The sequence below is a fragment of the Eulemur rufifrons genome, chromosome 10 (assembly GCF_041146395.1).
Source record: "Eulemur rufifrons isolate Redbay chromosome 10, OSU_ERuf_1, whole genome shotgun sequence".
Classification (NCBI taxonomy): domain Eukaryota; kingdom Metazoa; phylum Chordata; class Mammalia; order Primates; family Lemuridae; genus Eulemur; species Eulemur rufifrons.
Genome location: NC_090992.1, coordinates 16946168 through 16959810, shown reverse-complemented (window position 1 = coordinate 16959810; position 13643 = coordinate 16946168). Strand labels below are relative to the sequence as shown.

The 13643-nt window shown below is 45.5% G+C and overlaps 1 protein-coding gene across 2 annotated transcripts in view; it reads right to left on the bottom strand.

Annotated features, from left to right (window-relative positions):
- Positions 1-13643, bottom strand: part of SLIT3 (slit guidance ligand 3) — a 576436-nt gene that overhangs the window by 259862 nt on the left and 302931 nt on the right. The gene's annotated exons all lie outside the window — the stretch shown is intronic.

The following is a 13643-nucleotide window of genomic DNA, read 5'->3' as shown; positions in this document are numbered from 1 at the left end:
GGGCTCCCGCAAGGATTCGCAGTCACAGAACTAAAGAATATTAAATCCAGACCCCCAGAGCGCCGGGAGGTGCGAACCGTGAGCTCACAGGTGTTTTGTTTGGCCCACATGGTAGTTTAATAAGGAAATTTAAGCTAAAAATCCAAATTTCTAGCTTGCGTTGGGGGAAAAAAGGGAAGATCTAAAGATAATTGGTCTGCATTTCCACGAGTAAATATTGAATGGTGCTGCACGGGGTAAAAGTCTTGTTGTAACTAAAGAAAATCCAACCAACAACCTGAAAAGCCCAGCGGCAGATCAGAAGGCGAGGCCGGTTAGATTGAAATATCAATAAGGTCATCTATGGCCTGATTTCCTTCTGCCTCTCCTTTCTTTCTTCCGAGATGGTGGCTTCACTGTGAGGCTGGCGTCCCTCATGGGGGAAGTGGCAGTTGTGCTTCCAAACTTCACAAGTGCATTCTGCACTACTGAGAAGACACTAGGCTTTAAGTGCCAGAATTTCCAGCAAAGATCCTGAGCTTTGGGCTGATTGGCACCCCCACCCCGGAACAAATCTTTGTGGCTTTGGAAATCTCATGCTGTGGTTTGGCTTAAATCTGGACTATGTGAACAATAATGATAGCAAGGTGTGTGGGATTCTCTCGATCAGTTTAATTCAGTGAGGGCAATGGCGTGTGGCTTGGGGTGGGTCCCATACTGAGCACACAGCTGCTACCTGGTGGGCAAGGGGTGGAACTGATGGTGGGGAGACACCATCATTTTCCACTAGATCCTGCTGCCCCCGTAGGTGGGCACGTGCTTCCCAATTCACTGGAGTCCCCACCACTTCCCACTGTCTGACATCTGGCTCATTATAACCACACTTTCCGGGTATTAGAGAATGAATCTAATGTAAGCCCCCCAATTAAATGAAAGAACATGCAGGCAACTAGAAACACACAAAAGGCAGCTGAGGAGTCAGGACCGTTTCGCAGATGGGGAAGTTAAGGCCTAAGACATATTCCACAGTTGCATGTCAGCCAGGGAGAGTGAGCTCCAAATGGCCCGGGCGAGCCAGTGACAGGCCTCGAGGAACCCTGCACCGTCTACGTGCAGACAAGTTTGCCGTGGTCCTGAGGACTTGTTGATCCACTTGGATGTGATAAATCCAACTCAAGACTTAAGTTACACTGTGTGTACTGATGGGAACTAATGGAGAAATTCAGTCAATTCAGCTGTGAGAGGATTGACCCACACAGGGCTGGGGATAATCCCTGCTTTCTAAATGAAATCTAGTGCTTTTTCTGCCCCAAACAGGGCGGAACAGACATACATAAAAAGCTCCCACGCTGGGTTGTAACAGTGTCTCGAGATCCAGGAGGTCCCAGTGAGGATGTGGGTGTACTCTTAGCTGTGTTGCACACAAACCTATGAACACCGCTGCGTGGTTCGTTTGCCAGTGGAGTTGGCGAAATGACAAATACATGCATCATGCGTGGAGGGCAGTAGAGTTCTGAGATGGTATTAGGTCAGGAAGGGCAGGCATAAGGGGCACCCCTAGAAGATGCTGGGTACCCCTGGAGTAGAAGGGGTACTGGGCCTGGGGGGTGCTCAATGAGAGGGCAGAGGAGGAATCGAGGGGGGACGGGGAAGGGGCTGGAGCTTAGTTAGGGTGCTGAGGGCTAATCTTATTTTAAGAAAAATAAAAAGGTGGCACTGCACTCAGGAAAGATCCTCGGGCTGGGACAACAGGCCAGGCAGCACGGCTCATGGCAAGAACCTGCGTCCTAAGAACCTACAACATGGGCTGCAAAGACGGCCGGTCATCTAACATGCCATGACCTTGAAAATCTCCATCTCCTCACCTGTGTAACAAGGACAGTGTTAATGGGCAGTCCCTAATGTCCCCCACCCGGCCCAGAAAACCTTCATTTCCAGAAAGGACTGTCATTCCTTACCGGCCCTCTCCCCCTTCATTGTTGAAATACCCAGTCAGGGATCAATGCATCTTTGATTGGACAAAGGCCCTGGTCGCAGGGACACCGCCAGGCAAGGACATAATTACTGAAGACTACACAGGTGCCCACTGCGGGAGGAGACAGCGGCAAATTCAGTCTTTCATTAAAAAATACGTACCTCATTTCAACCATGTATCAGACATCATTTTAGTGTCAATGATGAATAAACATGTAATGAAAACAAGATTCACAAAAATCAGAAGCTATATGCAGACGCTGACCTGTTTCTTGCACCAAGACTGAAGAGGAGGGTGAGGGTGGGAGATGAGAACCAACATTAATCAAAGATTAATTAACATTAATCAAATCATATAAGCAAATGTAAAACTATAATAGCAATAAGTGCTTTGAAAGATAAATACAGAGTGTTACAAGAGTTTAGAGAAGAGAACACTGACCTAACACGGAGGCCAGATGTTTGAGCTGAGAACAAGGTGGAGAGTTGCCAGGGAGGAGTGCTTTCCACGCAGGGGGAACAGCATGTGCAAAGGCCCTGTGGCTGGAGGAAGCAGGATGGGTTGGTAGAATTGGTACAAAGCTCAGTGTGGTTGGAGAAAAGTATGAGATGAGTCTGGAGAAGAAAGAACCAAGGGACCTAACTATATGGATATTCTGTGCCACAGTAGGAACTTTGATCTTTACCTTAAGGGGAACAGTACAGCATCTAACACATTAACTGCCATGTGAGTTGTACTTAACTCACGCTAGTTTTGAGCCCGGGGCCTCATGAAGCATATGTAACTGCAGTTGGTTTGTGAAAATCTTACTTGATGTTCTTATTGTTACAATTAATATTGGCAATTTAATTGCATGTAACTCACACACAGAAAACAATAAAAAATAACACATTTTTCATTAAATTAGAAAGGATTGTTTTGTTTTCGGAGTTTTTATTCTACTTTTGTAATAAAACTTTGTGGCCCCAAGGAAAAAAATTTTTTTTCTAGTGTGGCAGTCAATGTGTTAAGGCATGTGTGTGTGTCTGTATGTATGTGTGTGTGCTATGTGTGTGTTTGTGAGAGAGACAGAGAGAGAGAGAGAGAGAGACATGAAGAGAGACGAAGAGAGACAAAGCCAGAGAGAGGCAGAGAGAGCTGGTCTGAGCTGTGCTTTGGAGAGATCACTCTGGGTGTTGTATGGAGAAGGGATGGGGCAGGTCAGGGTGGTGTGACCGGAGTCACAGACCCAGGGATTCTGCCAACACCCCGCTGTTCAGGGTCGCAGTCTCGGCATTCTTGCTGGGCAGAACATGGATTTTGATGCTCTAGGTTCCCTTGCTGGCTATCTGCTGGACTCCTGTCCCCACCAGGGATCTCTGGGCAGTGCTGGTACCTGTTGGGGGTGATCTGGGGCTGGGGTTCAATATCCACAGGGCGAAGGCATCTCTTAAGTGGCTGGTCACACTGAAGATGCGGTTCCAGATGTAGAGAGCACAGCATTTCGCTCTCCAGCAGAATCAGATAATGAAGTTCAGCCTCGGAAATGACACACACACACACACACACACACGCGCACACGGTACCCCACATATCTGTCAGAGACCTTTTCCCCGAACAAATGATGATTTATGGGAGGCTGCTCTGTTTGCCGCCTTTCTCTTGCTCTATTTTAGGAGAATATAACCAGACCATGTGTTTTTGCTTAGCCTGACACATTCCGAGCACGCTTTCTATATTCCATGTGCTGATGAAACGTCTTTGCTTAAGAAGTAGAAGAGGGAAAAAAAAAAAAAAAACAACAACTGAGCCCAACCCCCATCTGCCCTGGGTGGCTAAAGGGAAGGTCATGGTTGATACCCTGGAAGTCCCAGGGGGTCCCCCAGGACTGCCTGAGCAGGTGCTTTTATGGCCAAATTCTGGGGTGGGCCAGACTCCCCAGCACCCCACTTCACAGGTGAATAAAGCTGGGAGGGCTGAGGGTGGGCCTAGTGGCCTTCTTTCAGCTTCTTAGACTCCCCGAGCACTTTCCCTCTCCAGGGCCTTGAACTCAGTTAATTCTCACTGCCTGAAATCCTCTACTTCCTGCTCACCAGGACGTAGCTTAACTGACACCACTGCAAAGCAGCCTTTGCCTCCCAGACCACTCTATCCAAAACAAGACTCCCCTGAAACTGTTTCAGCACCCTATTTGTTTCTTTTATGGCAATGATCACACATAGTAATTATTATATTTAGTTTCTTATTTTTCCTTCTTTCTTTCATTTGTCCAGGGGTCAGTAAACTGTAGTCTGTGGGCCAAATCTGATCTATTGCCTGTTTTTATAAATAAAGTTTTATTGGAACACAGTCACGCATGCTTACTGCTTTATGGATTGTCTATGGCTGCTTTTGCCATACAGGGCAGAGTTGAGTGATTGTGACAGAGACTGTGGGGCTTTCCAAGCCTAAAATATTTACTATCTGGTCCATTACAGAAAATGTTGAGTGATCCCTGCATTAGACTGTCAACTCCATGAGGGCAGGGACTAAGTCTGTCTTATTCATCACTGGTACATAGCCCAGAGTCCGGCCCATAGTAGGCACTTGATGAGTATTTGTTGAAAGACAGACTTCTGCAAATGCTACGTTGGAACCTCTGAGTCAATGCCCAAGGGATGACCTTCATCTTTAAACAGCAGACTCTTTTTTGTTTTGTTTTGTTTAAGGCTTGCCTTGTATTTTGTTTGTAGTTAAATCTAGGAGAAGATATTTTAGTTTCATAATATAAGGCCTTAAAAAAAATAAAAGGCAAAGTTTTAAGAGAGAGGAGGAGAAAAACCCACTCAAACTGGATTTTAAAAGACCAACAAAGCAATAAATATCAACAATTCTGATTTATGAGGCCACAGGGAGTTGTCCCTAGGTATAATAGCAAGCTCAAAGAAGGTAGCCCAAATGCACTGAAGTGCAGGGGGCTGCAGAAAAGCAAATAAAACAAAATTTAAAAAATTCATTAGTTTGATTTTCCTCCAAGTGGGCAAAGACTCCTTGCTGATAAATGGTAAGCATTTGTGCAAATCTTAATAAAGCATTTGGGAAAATACTTTTGTAGCACAATCAAGATTTTTAAAGTCTCCTACTCATGGGAAAATATTAGGAACAATTTAACTGGATTCAGTGATGGAATACTTTGAAAATTATAATTTGATCAGAGACATCCAATGTGGATTTATGTGAGGGAGAGTTTAATACTTAACCTTTTGGAAATAATTTTCCTGGATAAATTATTACCATGGGAGATAAGAGAGAGGCAGATATTTACATGCCTGGGGCATACTTTTATATATTACTGGCCAACAAGACATATGAGGGGAGATTAGGGGCCTGCTGAATACAGTGCGCCAAAAAACAAACTCATTTCATTTTTCAAGCTGGACAAAAGGTAAGAAGCCAGGTGGATTGAGTGAACTTTACTGTTTATACATAAAGCACAAACCAAGAAAATGTAAGATAATCCAGTTCAACACAGTCAACCTTTGAGGCTTCTGGTCACCTCGCGGTATTTGTTTGTTTCAAAGCTTTTGGCCCAAATGTTGTAATGGAGGCAAAGATATAACATCAACTGGGGTGAGCGTCAAAGAAATCGCAGTCACTCTGAATTGTTAGTGGTTGAGCCACCAGGAAAACAGCAAAGAGGGACCCCATTACCGTAAGGCACGTCTGTGCCGCATCACCTGCACACACTGCAAAACACCTGTCCTGATGTCTAGCAGAGGCCTTAATAAACTTCCAGTGAAGACGGCTCTAAGAGACAGGTATGCTTGATATGTCTGAAAACAGTCCAGGGATCATAGCCAGGACCACACCAGGCCTAAGGTGAGGTGGGTGAGGCACCCAGGCACCCCATTTAAGGAGGCACTCACTTGTAGTTGCTGGCCCCACACCTCCACATGCATGAGAATGGGGGCCTCCTTAAATGGTGCACCCCGGGCACCTGCCTGTCTCACCAGAGTCTAGGCTCTACCTGGGACTTTTTGTTCTCAGGACAACTGAGCTCACACGGGGCAATCTCAAAGGGGAGAAATGATTTCCTTCGTTTAGAGTACTATGTTATGAAAGAGAAAACTCTTAAGATTATAAACACCTATTGGAAGGCAAGATGATAATAAAAATCAAGGCATAAGCCTACTCTCCCAGCACATAGGAGATACATAAGTAAGTAAGTTGTTACTCAGGTGGGAGAATTAGCTCGCTTCAACAAGGGAAGGTACCGGAACACTTTACGTGAAGCTAAAAAAAAGGAAGATGAATTTTGAAACCATAATAGCTAAGAAGCAAACTTGCAGGTTTTGATAGAACTTTGGCTCTTATTACGCTCTAATATGAATTGGAGACAGCTATAAAATACTAAATTACTTTGCCCATATAGCTTCAAATAGTAACAATTGTGAATTTCACTGCATTTTGACCAGCATTAGGTTAGTTCAGGAAAACATGAGTTCTGCCTTTTCAAGCGTGGGTCCCTTGTGGTGTATCTCTTGGTCATCCAAGATGAACTTCATGCCAAGAGCACTTTGGCATACTAGTGCTGCAAATCGATATCATATACCTATTCTAAGTCCAGACAGAATTCTTCTCTATCAGCAATGACACCTAAAAGTTCACTCGCTCTCTGAGGGCAAAGCTTCCACTTGATTCTGAGTACTTCTGGTACTTCTGGTTTCTAGGTGAATAGCTCAACAATCCCAACTGGAATGTACCGTGATGTGTCTTCCTCTCCAATTGTGAACTCGCGCCGGCTCTCTCTCTCTCTCTCATCCTGTCCTGTTTAGTTGGGAAAACAAGATCTGCTTTCTGAGTCACCCAATGGCAAGGCCTCAGAGCTGAGGATCTCAACGAGGAAAAACAAGCAATAGCATGTGGTTCTCTTATCTGAGCTGGGCCAAAGCTTAGGCAATCATAATGTGCAGAAGTGCCTGAAGAGATGCTATATTGATTATGAGATACAATTGTGAATTTTATTACCTTCTGGGAAAAAATAGGAAACATAAAAGCAAGAGTTTTCTGCCAGATGTAAGAACTAAACTCTACGGTTATCTGATTAGCATTGGAGACATGTGCTTTGAATGTGAAACACTTGTACGTCTCCCCAGGTGAGCTCTCGATCTTATCTGCACCGTGGATGTCAGGATTTTATACGCCTGCTCTTTTCAAATGGGACCCAGATGAAGTTCAATCTTTTGCCTAGAAAAGTCTGAGGAGTTCACTGGATTTCTTTATTTAGAAGCAAGAGTGATTTTTATAACAGAAAGGCGAAACTTTAGGACCTAGCTTGGAACCAGGCGGTATGACACTGAAAGAGGACTAGAGAAAGCCATCATCTTCCTCTCAGTGTGTCACCATGGACTGCCCTCCCTGTCTTTACAATGTCGTCTTTACAGTGTCAGCCCTGAGGACAGGAGCTCTCTCTTGATTCTATATATTAAATCTAACAGAGAAAGCGAGAACCTTCCCGTCACTGCCCTCACTCCCACCTCAAATGCATCCTCCTTTATGTTGTTTGATTCTGCAAAATCTATCTCTGGGGGCCCTAAATACCCCAATGCCTACGCCTTTTCTGCTTCAAGAATTCCATGGGTGATACAAGCGGAATCAGGTTATGGTGTTCCTTCCAGCCTCTCAAACTTCCACAGCATCAACCACTTTGTGAAAGCTGATCCCCTGCGAACGTGAGGGTGGAACGAGACCGGTGTGCTCTTGTATTTCTGGAAGGGATATAAACTGGTAATGCCTTTCGGTTGGGCAATTTGGCAACATATCCCAAAAGCTCTTAACACGTACACGACCTTTCATTTAACCACCCTAAGTCTAATCTAACAAAGGCCCTCCAAAATAGATGTATATAAGGACGTTCCCTGGAGCACTTTGGATGATGGAAAACATTGAAAACCATCCAAATTTCTCAAATGTAGGAGCTGGTTATCATGGTGATACAGTATTACGGAAGACCAACAACCCTCAAAAAGGAGAATATTATTCATAAACTTAGAAAAATGTTCTACATTTTTAAAGTGAAAACGTTGATTTCCAGAGTATGCATAGTGTAATCCAACGCTATACATGTAAGAGAGTGGTGTGTGTGTATAGGAGAGAAGGTCTGGGGAAGGTTGTACCAAAATACTACTGCTGATTACTTCTAAGTGAGGGATTATAAATAAATTATTTTTAATTTCTGGCTTCTCTGTCTCATGCAATTTTTCTACACTGAATATATAACACTTGTGTCATAATTTTTTCAAACACTCCTCTGGAACCCCCATCTCAAATCTTTATGATAGTATTTCATTCCCGTCTTTGCAGCTGTCCCTCCCTCCCACAGCTCTGTAAGTGCGATGTTTGGTGTGGTCAGCCTCCATCTGCAGGAAGAATGAAGCCTTGCTTTCTCATTCCGCCTCTCACCACGCAGAGCTGGCAGGAATGATGAGGTCTGCCCTCTGCAGTGGGAGTTGCAGACGGCTCCGCACCTCCCGCCAGCACCTCCGTGCCTGGGCCAGATTCTCGTCCCAACCTTCGCTCACCTGCTCTGGCAGGCACTCGCATTCCTGCCTCATGCCCTCCCTGGGCCTTGGAAACCACAGTGGGTTTTTAACATTCCTCACCACCCTCCTCCTTGAACATAAAGATTAAGACTGATTTATCTCTCCCCTCCCGTGGAATATGTCATTCCTTCCCTGCAAGCCTGTCTCCCCCCCGCTCTCCCCAGTCAGGGGAGCTGGGGCTACCACTCAGCACCACCCTTACCAGCAACCCCAGCGCCCCCTCCCTCCCCGTGCCCTCGCTGGACCGGTGCTCTCCTTGGATCTCCAAGGAGAAGACGTAAATCTTCTCATTCGCCTCTCCCTGTTATCCTGAAATTCAAACTCACTCTCTTCCCAAATATGGCAGGGACAGGAGCTCTAGTCTCCACGCCAGGACAGCAGCAGAGAGAGGAATCTCATCCCTGTCATCACCTTGGGGACACCATCCTTCACCGCTATTGTTGTCAATGACCTTGCCAACTTTGGAAGGTGTCCCTGCAGTTGGCCCTATTGAGTGCATTACAAAGGGAATCAGTCTATAGACCTAACTGTATGTCCTTCAGAAGGACCTGTCTTCAAGGAGCATAAAACCTCACTGGGGAGACATGACACAAACCTCAACGGGCTCATCCAGTAGCAATGTGCCTCCCACCTCACCTGTCATCTGGAACTCGTCTTCTAAAGTTAGAGTACCCTCTCATTTACCAATTCCTTCTACTTCATAGCATCTTGGCTACACACTTCTGTAGGTCTTTGCCCTAATGAGCATCATCTGCTAAATAAAACTCAGGGATATTTAGAAGCTTTGACTCAGACAGACTTAGGTCTGTCTTAGTTCTGACTCTTTCTAGCTGTGTGACCTCAGGCAAGTCATTCTACCTCTCTGATCTTCATCTATAAAATGGTGACAGTATCTATTGTGTACTGATGCTTTCAGAAGCAGAAGAAAACTCTGCTGGAGTCTGCAACTGGTGCTTTGCTCTCTTGATCTGCAGAACTTTTGCTCAGAAAAAAAAAAATCAGAATACTTTTTTTTTTTTTTAAGAGACACCAAACTTGAAATAATAATAATTAATCATTCTGATGCAGAATCATTCTCATCTTAACCAGCAGAGAGGAACAAAGTCATCAGAGGAATGAAATGAAAGAATTGTTGGGAGTTTTTGTGTTTTGGTTTATCTTACCCCCCAAGCCGATTCCTCTATTTTCTCTTTAAACAGACACAGCGGAGGCAGTTAAATGAGCCTCAACCTGAATGCAGACAAGCAGGGAGTCAATTTTAGGTTGTGATGAATAAATTATACAGAGGTTTTCAGCTTTAATTTTCTCTCCAGTTGACATGTTGTACCTCGAGCTGCTTACTGCCCGGGAGTCGCCATTTAACCAGATGGAAATAGACCACGCTAACCTGTGCAGTCCTTGGCCAGAGGCGGTTCTGTTGTTGGCTTCTGCATTACTGGAAATTGCAGGGCTTTGTTTGTTTTTGTTTTTCTCCTGTTGAGGGAAAGAGCAGCAGGAAGAGAGGCCCCCCCCCCAACCCCCGCAGGTCATCCTGAAACAGCCATAAAGCCATCAGCGAGAAAAGCTGCCGGACGGACGGGACACGCCGCTCAATCTGGCTGATAAACTCAAACCCATCTAGATGGTTTTCTGACAGGTCAGGAGTTGACAGCTTGATAAATGGGAAGGAGACACCCTGAGTTTGTCTGTGACAGGTGCAGTTTCCATGAACTTGCTTTCTTCCCCTGCAGCGGCTCTGGCTCCCGGAGAGGGGGACAGGGGAGAGGGGGAGGGGAACGCTAAGCTGGGGTTCCCGTTAGGGCTCTGGAGGCGACATTTCTCACAGTGACGGAAGGTTAGTTAACACTCTGATTTCTTCCTTTCAAAACCAAAAACAAACAAAAACTCTCCTGAACTGAAAAAGGAGAATCTTTGCGAGAGTCCAGCACTGGGCGATGCTTTCTGTCCACAAATTACATGGCTTAAAACTGTCCCGGCATTTTTTTGTGGGTTATCTTAAACTCACTCCCACGCCTTGACCTATTCTGTTCTATGCAGTTTCTCACGCCCGCCCCTACACCACAAGAATCCTCTTTTATTACCGTAATTAAGAGCCTGGATGGTCACCACTTCAGCAGTGCCTGGCTAGGTGACCTCGGGCAGGGTAAGGGAATATACTATCTCTGGGCCTCAATTTCCTCATCTGATAAATGGACATTTATCAGCAAATATTTATTGAGGGCTTATTTTATGCCAGGCATTTTCCAGGCATCATGTCTGTGGCAATGAACCAGATAAACAAGCCCCTTGCATAAAGAGCTGGCATGCTGGTGCGCCCACCATCTTTATTCATTCAACCAGCAACTAATTACTAAACATCTTCTACAGGCCAGGCGTTACTCTAGATGCTGGTGATTTAGTAGCAAAGAAGGCAAATGTCTAAAGTCCTGTGCAGTGTATGTTTATACAGAGTCGCACAGATGAGACTAAATGACACAATGCAAGGAAAACATACTTGGTATTGGCATTCTCCAAGTGTGCACTGTGTCATCCTCATCTTCCTTATCATCACTCTCCTGAGCTCATTGTTACAGACCAGCTGTCCCGACTGTGGGTTGTGGACACACAGTTTTCATGCTCTACGCCTGCCTTAGACACGTGTGAGGCTGGGTGAACCTAGTCTGAGGACGACACGGCCAGGTAGTTGGCGGTTCTATTGCACCATGTAGCGGGAACCAGAGAAGGTTCCCCTGCACCACATTGCAGGAATCATGTCCCCCATTCTCTGTTACTGTACGTGGTTGTACCTAGTGTGAGCTGAATGGATTGGGTTTTCTCTTTTCCTGGACAATCTGCCCCTTCTCACCAACCCAGAAACACAGACTTCATAACGCACCTCATGGTCAAATGTAAACTTCAGCATATGTATTTCCTAACTCCCAGGATATCTGTTTTCAATCACTGAGAAGTGGATTTTATTTTTAATAAAAAGTATTCAATAAATATCTGTGAAAACAAATGCATGGAAAAGGTGTTCAGATGCCCACGGCAAGTAAGTAGAAAACCAGGGCATCCCAAAGCCGTCTGGCTCTGCAGAAATGTCTGCTTTACCTCTCTTTTGTCTGCAGGAAAAAGCCTGCCACCTTCCCTCTCCCCTTCCCCTTCTTAAGCATCTTCCACGAGCAAGGCTCCAGGGTTACCCTGGCCAATGAGAGAGCTCGAGGGACTTAGGAAGATAGGGAAGAAATAAGACTACATGTAAATAAACAGCAAAAAGTGATTTCTGGAAAAAGGTGAGTGTTACATACAAAATAAACACAGTGAGGAGACTGCACACAGCTGGAGGAGGCTGCCAGAAAGGTCTCCCCGAGAAGGTGATGACTCTTGAGCTGAGACTGGAAGAGTGAGCAGACAGGGAAAGGCACTGCAGGCAGAGGGCACAGCAGACGCACTCGTTCGTCCCAGTGGACTAGGAGAACAGGGGCACAAGGCAGAGAATGGAACAGGATGAGGCTGGGCAGGGCAGGAGGAGCCAGGTCGCACAAGGCCTTGAGGGACCCGGAGGGGAGTTTGATCCAACTTGCTTGCTGATGGGCTGATTGGGGGCGGATGGAGAAAAATCAGAAAATGAAGGACTCCTAGGTTTTTGGCTGGAGCAACTGGGTGGATGATGGCAGACCGTTTGCCCAAGCTTGCTTTAGGACCATATTGGTGAAGACACTCTAGATCTTATGCTTGAATCTCGGTTTCCCCACTTGTCAACTGAGTATCTTCTGAAAAGTGACATCATATCTCTGAGCCTCAGTTTCCTTATCTGTAAAAGTGGTGTGTTATCTTTAGCGATGTTGCGGGGATGAAGCGAGATGGACGTTGGGAAGTACCCGGTGTGGTACAAAACTCCAAATGAGGGTTCCGTGCCTGTGGGGTCCCTTTCTTTCTCTTCCTTTTGCTGTCTTTGCTAGACTAACACCTGTCTCTGCCTGTTTTAACTCAGAGTTTGCTTGTTGCCTCATGCTGGGTACGAGTCGCATGCAACATCTCACCCACACTCCAGGGCAGCTGTTATCACTCTGCTCTCTCCTCCCGTTCACGGGTCAAGTGCATTCTCTGCCAAGTCCTTCCTTGCCCCCGAGCCGTGCCACAGATATCCCCCATGTGGATTTTTAGGTTCCCTTCTCCTCTGTAGGTGTAAGTTCCTGGTAAAAGCAGAGATTAAGAGGTGTTTGGCTGAGCTGAAATGCCGAGAGTGACTGGGCCATGCTTTCCTTACGTGACCTTTGAAATTCTTTCCAACTTAAGACAACAGCTTAACATCGATTCTGGGTTTTGTCCTTGCAGAGCCCAAAGGCAATAACGGGCCACCGACAGGTCTCTGGTGTCTCGTTTCCATGACTGTCATGAATATAACTCCAGTTTTCTAACCGTTGGCTTCTGACTCATGCTCAGAAGCAAAATCATCTAGAAACAACTTTTTCCCTCTTTTTCACTGAAAATTTTAAAACTGCTTTATTGAGATATACTTCACATACCTTATGATTCTTCCACTGAAAGTGTACAATTCAGTGGTTTTAGCATAATCACAGATACGTGCAGCCGTCACTGCAGTCAACTCTAGACAGTTCTCATCACCTCAAAAAGAAATCCCACAAGCTTTAGCTCTCAACTCCCATCCCTCCATCCTCCCACCCAACCCTGAGCAACCTCTAGTCTACCTTATGTCTCCATAGATTTCTCTACTCTGGTCTTTCATGTGAATCGAGTCACAAATACGGTATTCTGTGACTGGCTTCTTTCACGTAGCACAGTGTGTTCAGGGTCCATCCGTGTTGCAGCATGCATCAGTCCTTCCTCTACATGCTAATATTCCACCGGGTGGCTATGCCACATTCTGTTCATCCACTCGTCCCCTCGATGGACATTTGAGTTGTTTCTGCCTTTTGGCTGTTAGGAAGAATGCTGCTACAAACATTTGTGTGCACATTTCCGTGTAGACATATGTTATTGTGTCTCTTTAAAAATAACTTTAAAAAATTTTTCTCTTTGAATAGGTTTTCCCAGTAAGGGGACGGTACTAACCATTATTATAACAACTAATACAGACTGAGTTTGTTGCTCAGCTTCAGGAATCACGCTAAGTCTATCACACTGAA